This window comes from Denticeps clupeoides, unplaced genomic scaffold (genome assembly GCF_900700375.1).
Source record: "Denticeps clupeoides unplaced genomic scaffold, fDenClu1.1, whole genome shotgun sequence".
Classification (NCBI taxonomy): Eukaryota; Metazoa; Chordata; class Actinopteri; order Clupeiformes; family Denticipitidae; genus Denticeps; species Denticeps clupeoides.
Genome location: NW_021630101.1, coordinates 147,672 through 173,875, shown reverse-complemented (window position 1 = coordinate 173,875; position 26,204 = coordinate 147,672). Strand labels below are relative to the sequence as shown.

At 51.1% G+C, this 26,204-nt stretch overlaps 1 pseudogene; it reads left to right on the top strand.

Annotated features, from left to right (window-relative positions):
* The first annotated feature begins 344 nt into the window (after nt 1–344).
* Nucleotides 345–26,204, top strand: part of LOC114783551 (formin-like protein 3) — a 26,594-nt pseudogene continuing 734 nt past the window's right edge.

The following is a 26,204-nucleotide window of genomic DNA, read 5'->3' as shown; positions in this document are numbered from 1 at the left end:
TTGCCCGGTAGGTCCAGCTGGTGTCCCGTGATGTTCTTCAGATGGGCTAAAGCCAGGCGTGCCCGCTGCTCACCAAGGGTGATGGTTAAAAGCAGAGGACACGTTTCACAGTGTCACCGTGTTGCTGTGCTGCTGTGTATCACAATGACGATCACTTCACTTTCTAGAAAGTACATAACGGTCTTTTTTTTTTTTTTTCTTTTGAGGATTTTGGAAGTTCGTTTTGAACTGGATTACAGGGCCTGTTGGTCCTTATTATTTCTGTTTTTTTTGTCCCGGGCAGCAGGCGGCGCGCTCGTCCCCGACACCCGCCCACCGGAGACCGGGCGTCGGGGGCGCGCACGGCGCTTCTCGGCCGCGGGGGCGCGGAGCAGCTTGATGAATGGAGGCAGCGGACAGATGCGGAGCGGCCGGACCGATGGGCTCCGTGCGCCGGGCGGGGTGACATGGACCGACTGTCCGGGAGAACCAGAACCATGACGCTTTTCTGGACCGGGATGGTGGAGGATCGGCACTGAAGACCTTCTTCACGACAGGAACTTTTACTTGTGTTCTGCACGATGGGGAACATGGAGAGCGCGGACGGCCAGGCGGAGATGAAGCACCACATCATGCCGCTGAAAGTCCCCATGCCCGACCTCGCCGAGCTGGAGGAGAGGTTCGCCCTGGTTCTGGTCAGTCGGACTTTTATTCCTTCGAGTTTACAATAAAAAGCCCGCGGTGACGTCACGTCCCAGTCCCCCAAAAGTCCCGCAGACCCACACGCCCTCATACGCGTTCCGTGTTCTTCCTCATCTCTTACTTTCACGTTCCACGTTCTACTGATGTTCTACTCATGTTCTGCATACTGATGCTGTTTCATGTTCTTCGGCTGTTCTGCATACTGATACTGTTCCATGTTCTACTTACTGATACTGTTCCATGTTCTACTTACTGATACTGTTCCATGTACTACTGATGTTCTACTGGTGTTCTGCATACTGATGCTGTTTCATGTTCTTCGGCTGTTCTGCATACTGATACTGTTCCATGTTCTACTTACTGATACTGTTCCATGTACTACTGATGTTCTACTGGTGTTCTGCATACTGATGCTGTTTCATGTTCTTCGGCTGTTCTGCATACTGATACTGTTCCATGTTCTACTTACTGATACTGTTCCATGTTCTACTTACTGATACTGTTCCATGTACTACTGATGTTCTACTGGTGTTCTGCATACTGATGCTGTTTCATGTTCTTCGGCTGTTCTGCATACTGATACTGTTCCATGTTCTACTTACTGATACTGTTCCATGCACTACTGATGTTCTACTGGTGTTCTGCATACTGATGCTGTTTCATGTTCTTCGGCTGTTCTGCATACTGATACTGTTCCATGTTCTACTTACTGATACTGTTCCATGTACTACTGATGTTCTACTGGTGTTCTGCATACTGATACTGTTCCATGTTCTACTTACTGCATACTGATACTGTTCCATGTTCTACTTACTGCATACTGATACTGTTCCATGTTCTACTTACTGATACTGTTCCATGTACTACTGATGTTCTACTGGTGTTCTGCATACTGATGCTGTTTCATGTTCTTTGGCTGTTCTGCATACTGATACTGTTCCATATTCTACTTACTGATACTGTTCCATGTTCTACTGCTGTTCTGTATACTGATGCCCTTCCGTGTTCTACTCATGTTCTACTTACTGATACTGTTCCATGTACTACTGATGTTCTACTAGTGTTCTGCATACTGATGCTATTTCATGTTCTTCGGCTGTTCTGCATGCTGATACTGTTCCATGTACTACTTACTGATACTGTTCCATGTTCTACTGCTGTTCTACTGATGTTCTGTATACTGATGCCCTTCCGTGTTCTACTCATGTTCTACTTACTGATACTGTTCCATGTACTACTGATGTTCTACTAGTGTTCTGCATACTGATGCTATTTCATGTTCTTCGGCTGTTCTGCATACTGATACTGTTCCATGTTCTACTGCTGTTCTGCATACTGATACTGTTCCATGTTCTACTTACTGATACTGTTCCATGTACTACTGATGTTCTACTGATGTTCTGTATACTGATGCTGTTCCATGTTCTACGTACTGATACTGTTCAATGTTATTCTGCTGTTCTGCATACCAATGCTCTTCCATGTTCTACTGATGTTCTACTGATGCTGTTCCATGTTCTGTTGTTCTGCATACTGATACTGTTCCATGTTCTACTGATGTTCAGCATACTGACACTGTTCCAATTTCTACTACTGTTCTGTATACTGATACCGTTTTGGACTCTGTTATTGTTCTGTATGCTGACTATGTTCCATGTTCTGCTACGGTTCTGCATATGGATACTGTCTTGGACTGTTACTGTTCTGCATACTGATACTGTTCCATGTTCTGCTACGGCTCTGTATACTGATACTCTTTCATGTTCTGATATAGTTCTGTGTCCTGTTATTGTGCTGCTACCGTCATGTGTTCTGCTACCCTCCCATGTCCTGTTACTGATACTGTCCTGCGTTCTCTTACTCTTCCGTGTTCTAACACTCCGTTAAAGCTCTGTATTCTGTTTCTGTGTTCTATTATAAGTCTGTTCTGTATCGTATATCATGTCTGGTTTACACCTTCCTACTGTCCTGAGCTCCTTTACTCTCATCACAATGACTGGTCCATGTTCTGCTGTGAAGTTCTGGTTAAAACGCAGCCTCTTGTTCAGACAGAATGTTTTGTCGAGAACCTCTGCATGGTTCTCCTGTTGTTCTTGGCTACTGGTAAATCCGGCTGTACTGTGATTTACCGGTTCCGAGTTCTGCGTGCTGTTTCTTCGCCAGCTTCTTGTTTGAAGCTGCAGCAATGTGGACATTGTTCTCGCACGGAGTGGTTATGAAAGAACAATTGAAAGCCCTCCTCTCCAGACGAAAAACTGGGTTCTGCGTTTATTATTGCCGTTTATAAACAAGTCACAAGTTCAGTGGGCGGAGTTACAGGGACGCGCCGCGGCGGAATGTTGCAGCAAACAGAATCGAGAATGTTTGGAGGGAACAGAAACGGTTTTAATGCAAATCGGTTTTCTGAAACTCGCCAGCTGGAATAAAGAACGTCTTCAATAGAACAGTCACTCAGATACTCGGTATCTGTGGGAACGAGAACGTTTTCCTCATCTTGCTGCTATCAGGCGATGTTCTGCGCTTGTTCAGAGATGAAGCTTCATCAGAGCTCCTCAGGAAGTGAGGGCCGTGGCTCTGGTCTTCGGTGGAGTTTAGTGGTCAGGGTGCTGCTGGGTTCTCGGGGCGAGGTCTTGTAGGGAAGAAAGGGTCAATTTGTAGTCAGTTCGTTAAAGGAAATGGATAATAGAACATCAGTTTTGACCTGATCTCCAGCATCACTGTCTGACCGCAGCTCCAAACCCCAAAACTGCAGCTCTCTCCTGACCTTCTCCGCACTTCGAACCCAAAATTGCTCCATAAGACCCGTTGCCATGTCACGTTCCTATAAAATTTCACTGTTTTAAGTGAAAGTGATTGTCAGAACATCACGTGAAACCGTCACCCTTGGTGAGCAGTGGTCACCATGACAGGCACCTGGTGAGCAGCGTGTGGGGACGGGACCTTCATCAAGGGGACCTCGGTGGCACCATGGCGGTTCGGGGTTCGAACCGGCAACCTTCCGTTTCCGGGTCTGCTTCTTATTCCGCTAGGTTACCACGATACGCATGATATGATGCTATACGTTTTTATTCTGCCCATGTGTGAACATTGATTGGTTGGACGTGGCTTTTTGGGGGCAGCGGTGGCCTAGCGGTTAAGGAAGCGGCCCCGTAATCAGAAGGTTGCCGGTTCGAATCCCGATCCGCCAAGGTACCACTGAGCAAAGCACCGTCCCCACACGCTGCTCCCCGGGCGCCTGTCATGGTGCCCACTGCTCACCAAGGGTGATGGTTAAATGCAGAGGACAAATTTCACTGTGTGCACCATGTGCTGTGCTGTTGTGTATCACAAGTGACAATCACTTCACTTTTTGGTCGTCTGTGGTTCATGCAGGAACAGGTAAACGAGACTTAGCTCCTCCCATTGTGTTAACGATCTTTTCTCCATCAGTTAGACATTTTGTCGAAACGTTCTGGAGAAACGTCATGCGGCGTCGAAGACTTCCCTTCTAGTCTTCTGTCCTCCAAACGCGAACAATGGCCATTCTTTCAGCCGCCACGTTACATTTCCAGGGATTGTGTGTCCGTGTATCCCATGATGCCGCAGTGCAGAGACACGCTTGGAGTGGTTGTGGAGACATTCTGATGTCATTCCGGCTAATGTCTTGAGCAGAGGCGCTACTGAAGCGTGGCGTGGAAGCTAATAAAATGCCGGGTTTGGCTGAAGGCATCTTCCCGCCGTCCAGCCGCCACACGACCCAGGTTCAAACCCCACTTACTACCATCGTGTCCCTGAGCAAGACACTTTAGAGGAACGCGTTCCGGCGCGTGGTGACGTGGGCCGGTTCCTGTGTTTAGAACCTCCTGATTGGACCGGCGTGGTGAATTCCTGAGGTCTGGGCCGGGCCGGGCTGCTCCAGATGGCTTTGGTGTTAGCAGCGGGGTGACGCGAGGGGGGCGTGGGCCGTCCGGCGAGCCGGGGCTCTCGGCTCGTATCCCCTTTCAGGCCGCGCCCCGCTCCGGGCTCTCGGCGGCGGTGCCGGATTCCTGCGGTCGCCGCTCGGCCTGAGCCGCGGAGGGAGAAAATTCCCCCTTTCGATCTGGCGGCGGGCCACGGTTCCCGTTACGGTTCCACCAACGTTCCGGCTCTCGTCGATGGGCAGCAACTGCCGTGCCGGCGTGGGCCGACAGGCTCGTTCTCACGGGTCCGTTATTAACAGCGGAATCCCGGCGTGACCCCTGACCCCCCGGACGGCGCGTTTGATAGACACCACTCGTCTGGAACTAATGGGCTCAGGCTGTGCGCGGTGTTTACGGGACATTTCACCTAAATCGTTCTCAGTTGCGTTCGGAGGGCTCTGGGAACCCTGAATCTGCGCGAAATTGACTCCGTTGATCTGCCGTGGTGGGAGGAGCCTGGCCTGACAGTGCAAGAGCGGAGCTCCTCCTCCTCCTCATAGTAACACCTCCATATTTACCACCGGGACTCTTCACCATCTGGGGCTTTGCTAGCTTCTTCATAAGAGAACACACACACACACACACACACCAGACAGTTCCACATCAAGTATTCCATCATCATCATCATCATCATCGCCAGGTCTCCATCTCAGCATTAGATGTGTGTGAATGTGTAGGAATGTGTGTGTGTGTGTGTGTGTGTGTGTGTGTGTGTGTCTGCTTGCGTACATGTGGAAGCATTTGTGGTAGGGGGTTGGTGAGGCATGGTGCAGCTGTGTGTGTGTGTGTGTGTGTGTGTGTGTGTGCTTCAGGGTAGTGGTTTCCTTCTCTCTACAATGGGGGCTCTGTGATTGTGTTGTTTTAGAGAGAGAACCTCCCCCTCCTACACACACACACGCACAAAGTCTAATATACCGTACGGCTAATCCACTCAGACCAGAGTCTACAGAACTTCTGTGCGACGACGTTACTGAATGAGGAACATTTCCTCCCTCTCTCTCTCTCTCTCACACACACACACACACACACACACTCACACAGTCTCTCGCCCATCAGACCTCTGCCTTTCTGAGCAGGTCCTGCGATCATGACCGATACGAGGAGAATCTCATGATTGTCACACCGCAGGCGTGTTCTGCACTCGGTTCTGTTTGATCACTCGGGTCCTCCCGGGTTCTCAGGCCTCTGGCGCCGACGGGTTCGGTCACCCAGACGAGTCCAGCATTAATCTGCAGTCGCTCAAACATTAAGGTCAGACCCCGAAACGTCTGCTTGATCGTGGATTATTGATATAATAAATTGGTTTAAAAACGTACATAAACTAAGGATTTTTGGTATTCAGTGTTATATATGGAAGCACCAGCATGTGATATTGGCAACTTATTATTAATTTTTTTTTTTCACTTAATATCATTATAATATTGGGGTGTAAGTAAACAGGAACATGGCGAAAGTTTTAGTCATTGTGAGACACTGCAGCACAGCACACGGTGACACAGTGAAATGTGTCCTCTGTATTTAACCATCATCCTTGGTGAGCAGTGGGCACCATGACAGGCGCCCGGGGACCAGCGTGTGGGGACGGCACCTTCGTCAAGGGGACCTCGGTGGCACCTTGGCAGCTCCGAACTTGAACCTGCAACTGCAAAGTTATGACTCCACTTCCTTAACGGCTAGGCCACCACTGCCCAACAATTCACACGCTTTTAGCCAAAAATCACATATTTGTCCATGCTTGACTGATCCAGGCTGATCCAGGAGACACTCAGGGTTAAGTGTCCTGCTCAGGGACACGATGGTAGTAAGTGGGGTTTGAACCTGGGTCTTCTGGTTCACAGGCGAGTGTGTTACCTGCTAGGCTACTACCTCCCTGCAATGTGTTTTTGATGGTTGCATGAACAGGTATGAATGTTGTGATAACGGCAGATGTCACACCTGTTCCGGATATTCTGGAACCCTCCGGAATATTGCTAGCTGCTCCGCGATGGCCGCAGATTACGTTCTACATTCCGGAGTGTAGTTTTTCTTACACTCTCACCAGCACACGTTTTTATAATAGCACCTCAAAAATACACCAATAAAATACGATGCTGACCAGATATCAGTCGAGATTTGAGGTGCGGCACCAGCGGGAGTTTATTACTAATAAAATCGTCACATCTGGCCCCCGGGTCCGGGCGCTAACGGGCTGTAAATGAGGCCCAGCGCCGTCCCCTCCTTCCTGTGCGTCGGGTGGGGGACGGGGGTCTTCTGCGTGCCTGTCTGGAAGGTCAGGGGCCGGAGGCTGTGTGGTTTGGGCCTCTGGGGAGAGCTCAAGGCTTTCAGGGCACGACAGGAATGAATTTCTTTGACGGGCAGAACACACACACACACACACACTTCCCAGCATGCATTTGGACCTAGTGGCCCTTTCCAGTCTTCTTTGGCATTAAAAGTGGTGCCGGACCGCCAGAGATGAGCGTGTAAATGAAGGAGCTGCGTTCCTGAGCCGCTGGACGTGGAGGTGCTGGTGTCATCGGGAGTGTTTTAATGGCCGGTGGCCTCGCAGTAAACCGCGTGACAGGCGCTTTGTGCGCTTGCCTGATTGACCGCCGCTGGCCGCGTGGAGGGGGGGTGGTCCGGTGTCTTTGTTGTGATTGGCGGGTTCGGGTTTCTGTGTAAATGGCGTCAGATCGGGTGTCGGTGTGGAGAAAGGGAAGCCGCCGGTTCTCACACTCGCTCACCTGAGAAACGCCGCGTTATTTAAGGCGCCAGGTTCACTGGCTCGCCGGTCAGGATTCTGGAATAAAAGTCGACCCGAGGATCTATGTGCATGTCCGCTTCCGACATGTCTGTAACAAATCGCAATATTCAATATTTCAGCGGAACATGATTGATTTTTTACGCATGTTAAGTGTTCATTGCTTCACTTTGACGTATCCGGCAACACCACTACTTGGTGCAGGTGACATGTTGGCGGGAAGGGATTCGGGGGAAATAAACAGGACTTCCTGTCTACAGGAGCGAGTGGAAGGCCGTCATTTGTCACCCATTGTATGAACACCGTGTTTACATTCACATCATCTGTTTCTGGCTTTTGTCATGAGGGTGGAGGAAGTCACCCCTGGTTTGGTGAATCTGCTCACGGTTCCAGCTTTCACTTCTGGGATTGCTGTTTTGATGCATCAGCTGTGGGAAATTAATTTTTGAATAAATGATCGACTTATTGACTTTTGAAACTTCGTAAAGTGTCTTGGTAATCCGAGAGAAGAACTGACCCGTTCAATATGCATTCAGATGGTTGCATTATAAACAATTGGTCAGTGTGGTGAGGGGGCGGGGTCTAGCTCAGGCTGTGGGTGGAGTCGGAATGTTTTCATTCCTGGCTATTTGTCTCTGCAAATCCCCATTCCACGAATTTCCCCATTTCACTAATAAAGTTTTTTTGTCCAAATTATTTGATTCATTGATGACAGCGTTGGACGGTCAGAATGAGAGAGACTTGAGGACAGGAAGCTCTCCTGGAGCTGGGTTGGGTTTCCTCTGGCTGCAGGAAAGGAAGGGAATCGTCTCCCGGTTTTTTCGGGGGGACGTTTATTTTGACCCCGGTCCAGACACTCCGGCCCAGTCGCCACGCTCAAGGTTTGCGTTTCCCATCGCCCGTGCCCAGGATCTGTTCGGCAAAAATGTACTATGAAAATATGCCTTTGTGTGGGAAGAGGGGATTTTAGGAGGCCGGTGCTCCGCGCTGCTCAACATGATATGAGAACGTTCCGGTGCTACTTTACAGAGAACGGTGCATTTTTAGCATGACTTGAGACATTTGGGTCACAGTGATAGTGGTCATATCACGATTTCTCAAGAAAATGTGCAATACCGATATCTATGATGACACCAAAAAATATCGAAATATTAGCACAAACAGCAGTCCATTCCTGAGGAACTTCTTGAGCATCATTTTGGGAATAATACCACCGTTGCCAATGACGACATGCCCTTACGTCTGAATGGGGAGGGGTCACTGTTCCAACAGCTGCAACTTCCTGCTCGCAGTTTGTCTGTGCTCCGCCCCTTCCTCTAGATAACCAAGGTGGTGACCGTTATGTGTGGCAGCCTCTGGATACCCATGATGCACTGCAGGTTGGTCGCGATGGTGAAAGCGTCAGTGGCATCTACCGACCTCTTCATGGGTCACGGAGAGGAAGCGCCGCAACCCAGACCGGGTGTTTACGGACGAAAAGGGGCTAAAAAGCGCGGGAATGCCGCGGTGACCTTTCAGTCGGGGGCTGGACCCAGAATGCACCAGTGCCAAGCAGGGAGGCGTACGCGTCAGTCTGTGGGAAACTTCCTGTTGCCCCTGCAGGGTATTTTCTTCATTTGTTTATTTGGGAGTAAGTGTGTGTGTGTGTGTGTGTGTGTGTATGAGCTGTGCGTGACTCTAATCTGCTGAACTTGGCCTCTGCGTCGCCCGGCAATCCGACACCGCGCCACATCCTGCGTCCTCCTCCTCTGCCCCGCCCCCCAGGCCGGTACTTTCCTTCTCCGTTTTTGTCATGTCCGCCTTTTTTCTTGCTGAAATACCAACCAGAGGCCTTTTAGAACCGGAAACGTAACGTTCCACCTCGCAGCCGCTGCGAACCACATCAGTCGTGCCTGTTGGGCCGCTGTGAGTCCGCCGCTTTTGTCCATTGTTGGAAATGCCAGCGGACGGCGCGCCGCGCCCCCCCACGCCCGCGCTCTTCTCATCAAACTACAGAAGGCCTGTTTTTGTGCCACTGGGGTGGGCAGCGGCCGCCAGTTATTGAGGAGTCTTTCTGGACTTGATTTTCGGCCCTGGGCTGGGTGTCTGCTGTCTCCCATGGAACAAACGCATGCTGTTCCGCTGCACCCGCTCCTCGCGGCACGGAACGCCATCCCTGCTCCTGCGTCTTACGATGACGGAAGGAGAAAGAAGAAGAAGGAAATGTAATTTGCAGAATTAGGTTAACTGGCATCCAATTAGATCTGACCTGGAATGGCAGCAAGTAGGGTCCAGTTCCCAAACAAGGACAACAGAGAGTTTTATAGCCAGGGTTCTGTGTTCTAGGTATTTTATTCTAGCTAACTGCATTCTGATTGGTCCATGCAGCGTCGCTATCTGAACTGTGATTGTCACATGATACTAATATGCTTTTGATGTGATGAATTGACAGTCAGAATGAGGAAGTGGCCCCGTAGTCAGAAGGTTGCCGGTTCGAATCCCGATCCGCCAAGGTGCCACTGAGCAAAGCACCGTCCCCACACACTGCTCCCCGGGCGCCTGTCATGGTGCCCGCTGCTCACTCAGGGTGCAGAGGACAAATTTCACTGTGTGCACCGTGTGCTGTGTATCAGTGACAATCACTTCACTTTTTTTCTGAGAGCTGTCAATCATGCCTACAGGCTCCTCCCCTTTTCAAACTTTGTCCAACAAAACGTGCCGGGTGGTACTGTAGTTGGTTCCTTATTTCAGAGGACAGTGATTATGATGCGTTAAGACAGAAATTCATGTATGCAGGAAAATTGTGATTTAGGCTACAATTCTACCTCCTGCTGATGGAGTGGGCGGCGGCTTGATTAGTAAAACCCGCGATCGAGTTCCCGCCGCAGCTGTGATGGTGTGCCTGTGTGCTGTGACGATTCGTCTACAGCAGGCTTGTCCAAACTGTTTCCATGTATAGGAACATGTAGGAATGGCTGGGCCACCCACTGGAGGTGAGGGACGTTGTCTCACGTTGTCCGTAGGCCAAATTTGTGCGGGGTTAGGGGGGTCACGACCCCTGCAAAAATCTGATCCAGCCATATAATCAAACCATTCCGATTAATAAATACATTCATTATCTTGCATTAATAACTTGTTGGTTTTCTTAATTGATTTCATTTGCCAAATAATGGCATGTTTAATCATCCGGTAAAGTTACACAGCCCCTGCAGAACACTTGGTATCACCCAACCCTGCTGGTTTTTTGAGGTTATTGAACATTCATCATTTCAGGGGATTCCTACACTTCTGATCGTTCTGGGTGTATTTTGTGCATCTGTAAACTGTGGCCGTTGTGCCATTCTGTGGGTTCGACTGTGATGGTGTTCTGTCGCATCCCTTCACACAGACCGGTTTTACACTCTGGCGCATGAGGCTGGAGAAGGAGAGATGCATTCTGGGTGGGAGAGGATGAATTTATGGGCAATTTGTAAGTGTTATAAACAGGACGCATTCCTGCCGTAATTCCGGACATCTGGAATGCACCAGCCTGCCTGGTTTTCTCCTCCTGTTCTCTCCGCACCGGGTGGGTTATGGAAGCCGGGGCTGAGGCCAGGCTCCCATCTCTGGGGCTTCTTTCAGATGAGGGACCGTGTTGGTGTGGCGCAGCGCTGCTGCAGCTCATGTGCGTTTAAACCGAGAAGTCCGTCCCGGACTTTTCGTTGGATTTAGTATCGTCACAACGCTGAGAATTTGGGATAAACCCCCCATTTCCCGTCTCTCTCTCACACACACATATCACTGTTGTTGCAGTGAGGAGGATTCATGCACGTGTGGAAAGTTCTGGATGAAAGTGATTTTTTTTACGTCAATACATTTTTTTTTTTGACAATATGTGATTTGTTATTGATATTTTTGGAAGGTTTTGCATATTGTTCGTGCTTCTTTCTGGTGTGGAATTGTGTACCCATAGCAGTGTCTCTGAATTCCATGCACCCAAAAAACTCAATTTTTGTCACTCGTCATCGGCAAAAAAGATCATGTTACTGAATGACAGTTCAGCTCTGTTATTTTTTCTTATTCTGGACTCATCCAAATGGAAATATATGTCACAGTGCTGTGTCACTGTGTTTTCGAGGGTGTGACTCGGACCCCTCTGTGACAGGGGGCGGGGTTTGGGCATCACGCCGCCTCTCATTCAATTTCGTTCCTCTGTTGCAGAACTCTATGAACCTGCCCCCCGACAAAGCCCGCCTCCTGCGCCAGTACGACAGCGAGAAGAAATGGGACCTCATATGTGACCAGGTGACCACGCCCTTCTACCCACCTTCATTGTTGCAAATGGTTCTACAAATCACATTTACATTTATGTCATTAATCAGACGCACTTATCCAGAGCGACTATACAGTCAGTAGTTACAGGGACAGTCCCCCCCCCCTGGAGACACTCAGGGTTAAGTGTCCTGCTCAGGGACACAATGCTAGTAAGTGGGGTGTGAACCTGGGCCTTCTGGTTCATAGTCGAGTGTGTTACCCACTAGGCTACTACCACAAATGACTTCCAGAAATGATATTGGTTCCTAGCTCCTGCGTTTTCGGTGCAGCCATAGAAACCACGTAGAACCTTTTTGTCTGGATTTTTTGTCAGGAACGGTTCCAGGTGAAGAACCCCCCACACACGTACATCCAGAAGTTGCGTGGATACTTAGACCCCGGAGTCACGCGCAAGGTGAGACTTTTTCCCAGCAACTGAGCCGATCCTCAACAGAAGCTCTCGATAAGCATCAGACCAACCCGAGAATTCCTCTGCGCCCCCCACAGAAATTCCGCAGGCGGGTTCAGGAATCCACCAAGGTCCTGAGGGAGCTGGAGATATCGCTGCGGACCAATCACATCGGGTAAGATATCAACGTACGGTGGTCCAGGCCTGCAAAGCACCCCAACCATCAATACAATCATTTTATTACTTTCCTTACATAATTCAGACTGTTAGAAGGTTACAAGTTAGTTCAAGTTTTCTCTGAAGAGGAAGGTCTTCAGCTGCCGTTTGAAAATACTCAGCGACTGAGCTGTTCTGACCTCGAGGGGAAGTTCATTCCACCACCGAGGGCTCAAGACAGAGAAGAGGGCAGGGCACATTTAATGAGGGCCTTCCTCATATCTTCAGAGATGGAGGGACCAGGCGAGCAGGACTGGAGGGTCGGAGAACACGAGGTGCAGTGTGAGGTATAATGATGGCTCAGAGGTTGGATGGTGTGGAGAAGTTGGAAGGTTGTAGGGGTGGTGTGGAGATGTTGGGAAGGTTGTGGGGGTGGTGTGGAGAAGTTGGGAAGGTTGTAGGGGTGGTGTGGGGAAGTTGTGAAGGTTGTAGGGGTGGTGTGGGGAAGTTGGGAAGGTTGTAGGGGTGGTGTGGAGAAGTTGTGAAGGTTGTAGGGGTGGTGTGGAGAAGTTGGGAAGGTTTTAGGGATGGTGTTGAGAAGGTTGTAGGGGGTGTGTGGAGAAGTTGTGAAGGTTGTGGGGGTGGTGTGTTGGGTAGGGGTGGTATGGAGAAATTGGGATGGTTGTAGGGGTGGTGTGGAGATGTTGGGAAGGTTGTGGGGGTGGTGTGGAGAAGTTGGGAAGGTTGTAGGGGTGGTGTGGAGAAGTTGGGAAAGTTGTGGGGTGTGTGGAGATGTTGGGAAGGTTGTGGGGGTGGTGTGGAGAAGTTGTGAAGGTTGTAGGGGTGGTGTGGAGAAGTTGGGAAAGTTGTGGGGGTGTGGAGAAGTTGTGAAGGTTTTGGGGGTGGTGTGTTGGGTAGGGGTGGTGTGGAGAAATTGGGAAGGTTGTAGGGGTGGTGTGGAGATGTTGGGAAGGTTGTGGGGGTGTGGTGTGGAGAAGTTGTGAAGGTTGTAGGGGTGGTGTGGAGAAGTTGGGAAGGTTGTAGGGGTGGTGTGGAGAAGTTGGGAAGGTTTTAGGGATGGTGTTGAGAAGGTTGTAGGGGTGGTGTGGAGAAGTTGGGAAGGTTGTAGGGTAGGGGTGGTGTGGAGAAGTTGGGAAGGTTGTAGGGGTGGTGTGGAGAAGTTGGGAAAGTTGTGGGGTGTGTGGAAATGTTGGGAAGGTTGTGGGGGTGGTGTGGAGAAGTTGGGAAAGTTGTGGGGGTGTGTGGAGAAGTTGTGAAGGTTGTGGGGGTGGTGTGTTGGGTAGGGGTGGTGTGGAGAAATTGGGAAGGTTGTAGGGGTGGTGTGGAGAAATTTGTAGGGGTGGTGTGGAGAAGTTTGTAGGGGTGGTGTGGAGAAGTTGGGAAGGTTGTGGGGTGGTGTGGAGAATTTGAGAAGGTTGCGTATTGAGTATTAGTTGTAGACGTCGGCTGGTGTTCAGAGGTGGACCTGCTAGTAATCCAGTCCTCAGATTACTCGGTTACTCCTGTTTCTGTTCCGTTGTAGAGGTGGAAGTAGAGCAGGACAACGCTGGTCGGAGTTCCCGAGCAGGTTTGACTGGCTGCCGTGTCCCAATTCGAACGGCACAGGGTGTCAGATTCTCATCATTTTCCCATCATGCTCAGCGTCATTATTGAATGGGGTGACGTGATGTGCCGCCCAGCTGCGCCTGTCGCTTTGTGTTCGTTTGGTTCAGGGTTGGAGGGTGAAGGTGCGGTGTGGGATGTGTCTCGATCCGTCCACCTCCTGGTCTGCAGAGCGACGGACAGCCTGTGGAACGGGGGTGCTGACGTCAGCTTTTTTTGTTCCTCCTCGGCTCCCTGGTGCCCAGTTGTGGGCTCGGGCCCGTCGTCTCTCCCCGGCACAGATGGTTCTCATCGCGCGTCTGCAGGGACAGGAAACACGTCTCAGAAGAGGACCTGCTTGGAGACGCGCGCTCCCGTTGGACTCCGTCTGGCCGGTGATTCAGGCTCAGACGTGGATCTGTCTTTGTTTTCCGCCCCTTGGCTCTAATGCTTTCCCAGATGCCGAGCGGCGCGGGGCTATTTTCGGACACTTTCTCTCCGGGACGGGGGTCTGTTCGTCACTCCGGCTCCGAACTCTGCCCCCTTTTTCCGACGTGTTATTCCTCCGCGTGCCGAGCCAATCTGAAGCAGCATCTGGCAGGACAGGAAAGGGGGGCGGGGAGGCAGACAGGAAACTGACGGTCGGGCCTCAACCTCACGCGCTTTTTATACCCAGAAACCCCCTCTCTCTGCCGATCTCTCTTCCTTTGTCTGTTCAGTTTACCTTCTACCCTCCCTCTCTCTCTCTCTCTCTCACACACACAGGATCTTATAATGAATGCTGCGGCTGCAGCCCTGTCTGCAATGAATCAGCAACAGTGTGTGTGTGTGTGTGAATAGGTCAGAAACAGAAACCCCCTTTCTGTTTCTGACCTATTTCACGCGTCCAAAAATCTTCTGAAAGCGAAGGTGAAGTGATTGTCATTGTGAGTCACTGCAGCACAGCACACGGTGACACAACGAAACGTGTCCTCTGTATTTAACCATCACCCTTGGTGAGCAGTGGGCACCATGACAGGCGCCCGGGGAGCAGTGTGTGGGGACGGTACCTTCATCAAGGGGACCTCAGTGGCACCTTGGCAGATCGGGATTCGAACCCGCAAACCTTCTGACTACCTTCTTTAACCACTAGGCCACCACGTCCCCTGTTTTTGCCCCCGTTCTGTTTGCATCTCAGGGGGAGAAACGTAATGAACCCGCCTACATGCCCTCTGACTGCTTCACTTTGTCCTTTGACCTCCTCCCTGCTGACTCCGCCCCTTTTTTGCTACAGTTGGGTGAGAGAGTTCCTCAACGATGAGAACAGAGGCCTGGACATCCTGGTCAAATACCTGTCTTTTGCACAGTGTGCTGTTATGTAAGTACACACAGACATACACACACACACACACACACACACACACACACACACACAGGTTTGTGCTGAAGCTGCTGCATAGACGCTGTGCCTGTGGGCGTGGCCAGGTCCAATGTGTTGCACGTGTCTGCTGCGCTGCTCCACCTCCCGGCCATATTGCTGTGCCCGAGCGGTGCCCTGAACCTGCCCCTAACCAGACCCCTCCCTTCTTGTATGTCCACGTGGGTGTGGTCTGTCTGTCTGTGTGTCTGTCTGCTCGTCCGTCGGTCTGTCCACTCACGCCGCAGGCTGGATTTCGAGGGGCTGGACAACGGGGAGGTCGGCACGCTGGACAAGTCCAGGTCCTGGAGCCGCTCCATCGAGGACCTGCACCAGAGCGGCAGCCGGCCCTTCTGCAACACGCTGGTGCGCTCGGCGCGCCAGTCTGTCCTGCGGTGCGTATCACGGCCCCGCCCTGCCCTGCCCCGCCCGAGCTGCTCCACCCACTAACACCCGCCCCGCTGCTGCAGAGCCTCTCATACCAGTCTACAGAAAAGCTGGGCGAGACATGCAGGCCTCCTCAAAGTAAAGGATCCATCACACAACACGCAGCGGAACAGTCTAGAACGCGTTCTGGATGACGAGGGCGTGATCTCGTGATCTTTCCAGGCTGTTGAGAGGTCACGCTACGTGCTCCTTGGTCGGTGGATGGTGGCCACACGAAGGAAAGGAAACACTCACACTTTGCAGGAGGCTTTTTATGGACCGAAAAAAATGATATTACAATATCGGCAACATCTGGCTGTCTATGACCCTGATACACACACACACACACACACACACTTCGATATATAACAGGAGTTATATATGTGTGATCCACACACAGCTGCCGCACATCAGCATACAGAGAACCAGGGTAACGCGATCTCCCAGCATGCACCGGGCTCTAGCCACACTGCCCATCTTGCTTTCGGCGGAGCGCCACATGCATGCGAGACCCGGCTGGTGGGCGGAGCTCTCGCTTCCTGTACAGGAAGAGCAGGGCCGACGACATGACGTGCGGAGGACATGCTGTGTCCTGAATGTGCACTCGAAAACGTTCAAAATATATAATAAACATTTAAATATAATATCGTCCAGATTGCAGTTTTCTTCTGTTTTGCACAGATTTTGATGTTCCATGAAGAAACGAGCAGTTACAGCTCGAGACGTGATCTTTGCGAGGGCCATAAACAGGCCTGTCTGATCCCCGCTGGTGGCTGCCGGGATGAAACGGGGCCGCGGACCCCCGCGTAGATCCCCGCAGGCCACCCCTGTTGCTCACATGTGCTGTTTGTTAACAGTTACGGCTCGGCCAGCAACAGCAGAACCATCAAGAACTCTCGGCTGGTCAGCCAGAAGGACGACGTGCACGTGTGCATCATGTGTTTACGGGCCATCATGAATTACCAGGTACGGCAAATTATGGTAAAATGCCTCAGCAGACCTCGTAAAACTACCCCTTCCGTAGCTGATGCTCCCCCGACAGGCCACGGTGGGAAGTGCATGCGGTTAGGTCCAATGCAGATGTGAAGTGGCCTGGATCCTCTGCAGGTTCCCACTTTCTCGTGATCTTTCCTTCATGTGATCTTTCTCTTGTAGTACGGCTTCAACCTGGTCATGTCCCACCCTCATGCGGTCAATGAAATTGCACTGAGCCTGAACAACAGGAACTCCCGGTAAGATGCCGCCGACCTCCACCGGTTCCCTAATCCCCCTTTTATACATGAGCACGTCCTCCATCAACACCAGCATTCCCCACACGTTCCGCCGTGTTACAGCATCAGGAAAATACGGCCCAGGGGGGTAGTAGCGGGTAACACACTCGTGTATGGACCAGAAGACCCAGGTTCAAACCCCACCATCGTGTCCCTGAGCAGGACACTTAACCCTGAGTGTCTCCAGGGGGGGACTGTCCCTGTAACTACTGACTGTAAGGGTGGTGGGGTACTGAAAGTAGTGGTGGATGTAGCCTAGTGAGTAACACACTCGCGTACGGACCAGAAGACCCAGGTTCAAACCCCACTTACTACCTGTCCCTGAGCAAGACACTTAACCCTGGGTGTCTCCAGGGGGGGACTGTCCCTGTAACTACTGACTGTTAGTCGCTCTGGATAAGGGCGTCTGGTAAATGCTGTAAATGTAAATTTCTGCAAAAGTGAAGCATTTTTCCTGAATAAAAGATCCCAGCTACTGTGGGTGGGTCGTTTTTGTACCCTGGGTAATCCTATCTCTGTCTTTTGTAGAGATCCTGTTTTTCCAACACCGTGTGTGTGTGTGTGTGTGTGTGTGTGCACAAGCCTCAGAGCTGCTGTGGGTTTTTGTCCACAGGACAAAGGCCCTGGTGCTGGAGCTCCTGGCTGCTGTGTGTCTGGTTCGAGGGGGGCATGAGATCATTCTCTCGGCCTTCGACAACTTCAAAGAGGTACCACCTGAAGTGCTGCACCCTGCCCCGTGTGGTGTCCAGTGGACACACACTGCCTCACCGCCGCCTGCTCTCTGGTGGTTTTTTTTCCCGAGGACCTGCAGTCCAGATGTCCCTGTAGGCATTTCCTCCAACCAGGGACATGGAGGCAGAACAATGGAGTGTGTGTGTGTGTGTGTTTTCAGGGTATTTTTCTCATTAAGGCGCTAGATCTATATCAACAGTGGGCAAAGATAAGGATCTGTTCCCTGGGTGGGCGGGGAAAAAAGAGAGTGTGTGTGTGTGTGTGTTAAAAACATGGGGGGTGGGGCTTATCTAGTCGTAACACTGACACCCGATCCAGAGAGGGGAGATTACTGGCTCCGTAACCACGGCGACACACCATCTACTGGCATATCCATCAGGATGCACCGAAAAGTGCAGAACCGTGAGCCGACCTCCAGCGCCGACCCCCGGGTGCTGCAAACAGCTCAGGCTCGGCCGGGTCCATGCTACATATTCATAATCGGTCTGGGGGCTGCGCAGAACATGTGGAGAACATTACCTTTGGAACAATGGGACATTGACTCTTTTTGTTTGGCCCGGGTTCTTGTGTACAGTTCCTCTGATTACGTGCACCGTGCTGGACATCAAACCTCCTGAAATACTGATACAGCAAGATGTGGTGATACAGTAGCAATTTCAACATTTTATACAGTACAGTTTTTCTCAAAATGATTAAATATGATTATGAGCATATATTTCCTGTCACCACTGATAAACAAAGTGCTCTTTTTTCCTGGAACATTGTTTATTCAAATTATTAGGAACATTTTAGCTGCTATAATGAATAATAACAGAATATTTCCAAACATGGCGGCCTCGGATTAAAAAGGCCCCGCCTCTTATGTAAATACCCTTGGACTCGTTTAAATTCAGACAGAACGTGTCATATGTCCAGGGGATTAAATGCTAACAGGGTGGTAGTGGCCTAGTGGGGTAACACACTCGCATATGAACCAGAAGACCCAGGTTCAAACCCCACTTACTACCATCGTGTCCCTGAGCAGACACTTAACCCTGAGTGTCTCCAGGGGGGGGACTGTCCCTGTAACTACTGGTTGTAAGTCGCTCTGGATAAGGGCGTAAAATGAAATGAAAAAAATAATAAGTATTCCGTGTCTGTATTCATGTGGGCATGTGGTCTCATGGCAGGTCTGTAAAGAGAAGCACCGCTTCGAGAAGCTGATGGACTACTTCCGCTGCGAGGAGGGCAACATCGATTTCATGGTGCGAAGCCGCCCAGAGCTCCTCCTTCTCCTCCCGTTTTACTCCGGTGTAAAAACACGGTGTCCCGTCTGTGTGGCAGGTGGCCTGCATGCAGTTCGTCAACATCGTGGTCCACTCGGTGGAGGACATGAACTTCCGCGTGCACCTGCAGTACGAGTTCACGAAACTCGGGCCTCGACGACTTCTTAGAGGTGCGAGAAGCTCAGATCCCAGAGGATGTTGAACAAGTCCGAATCCTAACGGAGGGACTTTGTCTTCTTGCAGAAACTAAAGAACACGGAGAGTGACAAGCTGTCAGTGCAGATCCAGGCCTACCTGGACAACGTCTTCGACGTTGGTGGACTGCTGGAGGACGCCGAGACCAAGAACGTGGCCCTGGAGAAGGTGGAGGAACTCGAAGAGCATCTCTCCCACGTAAGCTCAGAGCCAGGGGATGGTTTCGTTTACCCGCGGCCCGATACCGCGGGTAAAACGTGTGTGTAGGTACCGGAGACAGCGAGTGTGTGTCCAGTTTACTCTGGCCGCTCAGTAATGCCACGATTGTTCCCCGGCAGCCAGGGCTTCTCCTGATCTCTGGCAGAGAACTCCTCGCTGCCAAAGGTCACAGGCCTGCATGCCGTCACTCTGGGAATTTCACAACAATTTCTGGCCCCCACACCCCCAAGAATCACGGGGGACGATTTACAAATTCCCCGTCGAAAGTGAAATGTCCGGGCCTTCTGCCAGCGCGTCTGCTGTGTCACGTTGGTGCAGGGACCAGGAGGGGAGGGGCCTCTGCTCTCTGATCATGTTTTCTGCCCATCATGCTGCCGTAGGTGACGGAGAAACTTCTGGATGTGGAGAACGAGACCATCATGAAAGTAGCCGAGCTGGAGAAGCAGCTGCTGCAGAAGGACAAGGACTTCCAGGCCATAAGGGTAACCTCACGATGACCTTAATAAACGTCCCGGGGTGGGCGTGTGGGGCGAAGGTAATGAACGTTGTCCGCCTGCCCGCCGATACAGGAGACGTACGAGTCGGCCAGCACGCAGGTGCACACGCTTCGCCGCGCGATCAAGGAGAAGGACGCCGCCTTCCAGAGGCACTTCAACATCGAGAAGCGGCTGCTGGAGCTGGAGCAGCAGGGCACCATCCGCCTCCGAAGCAGCCGGACGGGGACATCTCCATCGAGGCCCTGGCCGCAGGTGGAGGGGTGGTGGCGTCTCTTTTCGGGGAGAGACCGGGGACGCCGCCGGCGTAGGTCCTGCGGCCCCGGGACGGCGACAAGCCCTTTCCCTGCGTCCGTGCCTGTAGAGGTGGCTCCTCCTCCCCTCCCCCTCCCCCGCCCCCGCCTCCGCCCCCTCCTCCACCTCTACCTGTCACCGGAGGGTACTGCACTCATCCGGACACAGACAGCGAGCAGAGAGCAGTAGCGTGCTAGTAAATCAGGACCGGTGGTGGAACCAGCCTCTTCATTGCATGTTCTGCCGTTGAGCTGTGATTCCGGGTCAGGACCGACTTTAGAAGCCCGACAGAATTCGGCGCGAGCACCAACCCGAGCCCGATAAACATCCGACCCAAGTACAACGAGGGAGGAGGAAAAGATCGGGTTTCTAACACAGTCGCCCTCATCGCTAGCCTCCGTTTCACCTCCTCAGCATCCGTTCCTGCATCTCACTCGCAAGAGTTAAAATGCATCATGTGACACGGGTGGCCCAGAATTTCTAACATCGAATAAGACAAATTTCATTATCTGGATTAGGGCATCTGATAAATGCTGTAAATGTATTAAGTGGTGGTGGCCTAGCGGGTAAGCACAAAGGACCCGTAATCAGAAGGTGCCACCGAGGTCCCCCCCCCCACACACTGCTCCCCGGGCGCCTGTCACAAGGGTGACGGTTAAATACAGAGGACACGTTTCACCGTGTCACCGTGCTGCAGTTCACTTTTACCAATCGGCAAAACACATCATACGGAAAAGGATAGAGGTTCCGATCATTCACCACCCGACCCGAACCAACCCGACTAAAATGATAGAAATTGACCGGGTTGGGCTCAGGCCAAGATTTACAGCTCTTTACTTTATTTTACTTGACTTTACAGACACTTTTATCCAAAGCGACTTACAAGAGGACGACACCAGCAATTCTCATTCGGTTTCCATAGATTTTGCCCTGATAAGGCCCAACTTGTCAGGAATAGAACATGTAGGGAGTTGTTAAGGGCTGTTTTTAATTTTGTGAGTGTGTGTGCATGCGCGTGTGTTAGTGTCACACTCGTCTGAAATACTTTTTAAACGAGCTCTATCTATCCTGCAGTGGCAGGAACCGGGAATGTCAGGCACCTATTATACTGACTGAGCGAAGAACCGACGCCGTTTCAATTTTAGCCAAATCCAGGGTCACTGGGACCCGGCGCTGAGATGGTTCCACTCAGACAGGACGCGGAAGAACCTTTGTTCGAGAGAGCAGCTAGATGCCAAATGAGGTGTCCGACTCGCCATCGTCCTCCTGAGAAAACCCTTTGTCTTCTGCACCACAGGGCACAACGTTCCTGCGCCACCGCCGCCCCCACCTCTGATGGATGGTTTGCCATCTATGGTCCTGACTTCTGGGCTGTCAGGTGAGAACCCGCATCAGCATGTCGTCCAGTTCTCCTCGTGATTATGAACAGATCTGAGAGATCTGGTGAAGGAGAATGTCCACCAATAGTGTTGCTTTAAATGGTTTTGAACGTTTTGTGAACCGTACCCGACCCTTTAGCCATTAGAATCAAGAAGCCGATCAAGACCAAGTTTCGCCTGCCGGTCTTCAACTGGACAGCACTGAAGCCCAATCAGATCAACGGCACCGTCTTCAACGAGATTGATGACGAGCGGGTTCTCGAGGTGAGTGGAAATGCTGAGAATGAAGTTCCCTCATTTTATGAGACATCTACGAAGAAGAGACAGAAGGTCTTGTGTTCCTTCAGGAACTGGACCTGGAAAGGTTTGAGGAGCTGTTTAAGACCAAGGCCCAGGGCGCGGTGGTGGACCTGTCCTGCCACTAAGAGCAAAGCCTCCCAGAAGGTCATCAACAAGGTCACCCTGCTGGATGCCAACCGCTCCAAGAACCCTGGCCATCACGCTACGCAAGGCCAGCAAGACCACAGAGGAGATTTGCAAAGCCATTCAGACGTACGCCATTCTGCTGATTGTTGAGCCCGTTGGTCGTGTTCACTAACGTCACGCATCAGAAGCGCGGATAATTGCCATATTGGTGTTGGGCGTGGCCACGTTGTGTACCAGGGGTATTAGGAGAACGTAACAGAGGAGAAAGGTAGAAGGTGGACCCTGCGCTTCACCTGGGGCGTGTCACGTATTGACAGAAGCGGGGGGGGTGTCCAGAAAAATGTCCAGAATGAGGAAATAGGGTTTGTCAGAGCTGTCAATCATGCCTACAGGCTCCTCCCCTTTTGAAACTCTGTTCATAAAAACGTCATTAAAGGTCATCTTCTGGGTGTCAGAAGGCCAACACATAGATAACTAGCAAGCAGACACTTCCTGTTTGCGCCTATAGACGTCCTTGATGTGACATTAGTGACCATGATTCAGCCATGAAGGTGCGATGCATCCAAATCTGAGTCAAGTAGCGCGTGAAATCGTGAAATTGATTTTCGGGGTTTTCCCCGCAGGTTTGACCTGAACGCCCTGCCCGTGGACTTTGTCGAGTGCCTCATGCGCTTCCTGCCGACGGACGCCGAGGTCAAGCTCCTGCGGCAGTACGAGCGCGAGCGGCGGCCGCTGGACCAGCTGGCTGAGGAGGGACCGCTTCATGCTGCACTTCAGCAAGATCGAGCGGCTCACGCAGCGCATGAACATCATCACCTTCGTGGGGAACTTCACCGACAACGTCAACATGCTGATGCCGGTGGGTCAAGTGCGGCCTCTATTCCTTTTAGTTTTATTCTAGTCTTTGCGTCATTTTAGTCTTTATTAGTCTTAATCACGTCCAGACTCGTTTTAGTCTGAGGCTGAGCATTTTAGTCTTATTTTAGTCAGAATTATCCATGAATATTTTAATCTAGTGTTTTTTATTAATGTACCGAGGAGAAAAGCTAAACACATCATTTTCTTTTACTCAAACCCATTTCATAATTAAAAAAGGTTTAACTTATTATTATATTACAACTTATAAACTCAACTTATAAACTCAAGAATTCTCGACATCCGTTCCAGACACGGAATTTGCTGAGATTTTTTTGACACACAATTTGCTTTGTTTTCCACTTCATTGTAAAGAAAGTGTCTAAAGGTCTCCTGGCCATCTGACAACCCACCAGAAGATCTTGAAATTTAATACTGCTGTGACGTCATCCGAGACGCAGGAAACAGAAAAACTGCATAAAAATAATAACGCGATTAAACGAGAGGAAATAACGTCTCGTCTTTGTCAACAGAAACAAGGAGACATTTAGACATTTAGATATCTTTCATTATAGTCATCGTCACATGACCAGCATTTACGTTTGCATCCGGGGTAAAATGAAAATGGACGTGAACACTATACAGGATTTTGTGATGTACAACTAATCATTTATAAAGTTTTCCCACCTTTAATGTGTCATGTGACCTGAGCATAAACAGATAAACTGGTTGCATCCCTAAACATATTTTAGATCAACCCCAGACCAGAGCCGTATATACGTGCATACCGTTGCATCTTAGAAAAAGTAGATCATTCGTTTGCCAAAAATATTAAGTAATTTTTTGTTAATGATCATTGTTGATTATAGTTAAACAGTTTCCTCATTTCCATTCCGTTTGTCCAGCAACTGAACGGCATCATTGCGGCTTCAGCACAAGTGAAGTCTTCTCCAAAGTTAAAAAGGATGCCTTGAGGTATTACATTTTTTAAAACCACATACCTGTAATAAACAAAGTTGTTCTGTGTTATTAACGTCACGTGTTCTTTTGCCAAGATCATTCTGGCTCTGGGGAAACTACATGAACAGCAGCAAGAGAGGCTCCGTGTATGGATTTCAAACTCCAGAGCCTGGACCTGGTACGTCGTGGCTGAAGGACCAGGAGGCCGCCGGGACTTCGGACAGCTAATGAGCGTCTTCTCTTCCTGCAGCTGCTGGACACGAAAGTCCACTGACCGGAAGATGACGCTGCTGCACTACATCGCCCTGGTGGTGAAGGAGAAGTATCCTGAACTGGCCACCTTCTACACGAGCTGCACTTCGTGGACAAAGCTGCTGCAGGTAGATTTTCACGAGGAACACCACGTTGGAATGCGGAAGTGTGGATAGAAGGTGTGTGTCTGTGTGGTTCATGTGTCGTTGGAGAATGTGCTGCTGGACGTGAAGGAGCTGGGGAAAGGTATGGAGCTGATCAGGAGGGAGTGTAGCCTCCATGATCACTCGGTGCTCAAGGGCTTCCTCCACACCAGCGACGCCCAGCTGGACAAGCTGCAGAAAGACGCCAAGACTGCCGAGGTGCTTCATCTCACCCTGCCAGCCTGGCACCACCTAGCGCCTCCAGGAGAACAGAAAAAAACAACCTCTGATCTAACCGTGCTTCTAATTTTTTTTAGGAGGCCTTCAGCAATGTGGTGAACTACTTTGGTGAAACCGTGAGGACGACTCCACCTTCCGTCTTCTTCCCGGTGTTTGTACGCTTCATCAAGGCCTACAAGGTGATAAGACCTCACGAAAGGTCTTGTACTTTCTAACTATAGAAAAGGCGTGTTCTTCTGGAAAGCCCCCAGCAGAGAGGGGGAACAGATCTGGCCAGCTTCTTCCACTCTGCCCCTGGATGAGAGGAGAACCCAGAGGCATCCAAAACAGGAAGACCCAGCTGGTCGGTCCTCCACACTGACCCAGCAGAGCTCCACCCAACCAACCTTTTCCTCAGATTGTTCTCATGTTGGATTTATGGGCCTTCACTCGGAAACGGGCCTCCAAAGGCCCAGTGTGTTTTTAGAGCGCGTGTTTATTGTCAGGAAGATGATGAGAGATTTCATGGGGTTCCTGTCTCTGGTAGGAAGTGTGTGTGTTGCTGACAGGTTGCGTTTCTCCCTGCAGGACGCTGTGGAGGAGAACGAGCAGAGGAAGAAACAGGAAGAGGCGGCGCGAGAGAAGCTTCTCGCCCAGGAGGCCAAGCAGCAGGACCCCAAGGTACGTCAGGAGAAGACTTCTCTTTCCGTTTCGCGGATTCATGCTTTATGTGTGAACGCATTTCTTGCGTGCGTACGCTTAAATAAATAAGTATTCATCCATCCACCAATAACCACCCACCCAGGTTCAAACCCCACTGACTACCAGTACATTTACAGCACTTACCAGGCGTCCTTATCCAGAGCGACTTACAGTCAGTAGTCCCCCCCTGGAGACACTCAGGGTTAAGTGTCCTGCTCAGGGACACGATGGTAGTAAGTGGGGTTTGAACCTGGGTCTTCTGGTTCATAGGCGAGTGTGTTACCCACTAGGTGCACACAGTGAAATTTGCCCTCTGCATTTAACCCATCACCCTGAGTGAGCAGTGTGGCACCTCGGGCGGATCGGGATTCGAACCGGCAACCTTCTGATTACGGGGCCGCTTCAACCACTAGGCCACCACTGGCCCATAAAATGAGTCCTCTGTATTTAACCCATCACCCTTGGTGAGCAGTGTGCAGCCATGACAGGCGCCCGGGGAGCAGTGTGTGGGGACGGTGCTTTACTCAGTGGCACCTTGGCAGATTAGGAGTCGAAGCGGCAACCTTCTGATTACGGGGCCGCTTCCTTAACCACTAGGCCCCCACTGCCCACTAAGGCGCTCTGGATAAGGGCGTCTGATATATTTACATTTACGGTATTTATTATGCAGAGCGATTTACAATCAGTACTTACAGGGACCGCCCCCCCCCCCGGAGACACTCGGGGTTAAGTGTCTCGCTCAGAGACAGCATGGTAGTAATGGTACCTCCATTCGTTAGCAGACTTGCAACTAGTACCATCTCTGCGAATGTCCATCCTGTTCCAGCTGGTCATGGTCCTTCCATGAAGTTGTGTAGATGCTGATCGCTGAGTTCTGGTGTGACGTTGTTCTCTTGTCTCCTCACCGCACAGGTTCAGGCGCAGAAGAAGCGGCAGCAGCAGCAGGAACTCATCGCCGAGCTCCGCAGGCGCCAGGCCAAGGACCACCGGCCCGTCTACGAGGGCAAGGACGGCACCATCGAGGACATCATCACAGGTGGGACGGCCGCCGTGGTGGTGCGCCGCTGCAGCCGAGAGCAGTGCACCTTCTGCTACGTGGTCAGCTGCCCGCCGGGCGCCGGGCAGGTCCAGTCCAGGACGGACTGGCCGCACGTCCACTTCACCACTCAGGGTTCGGC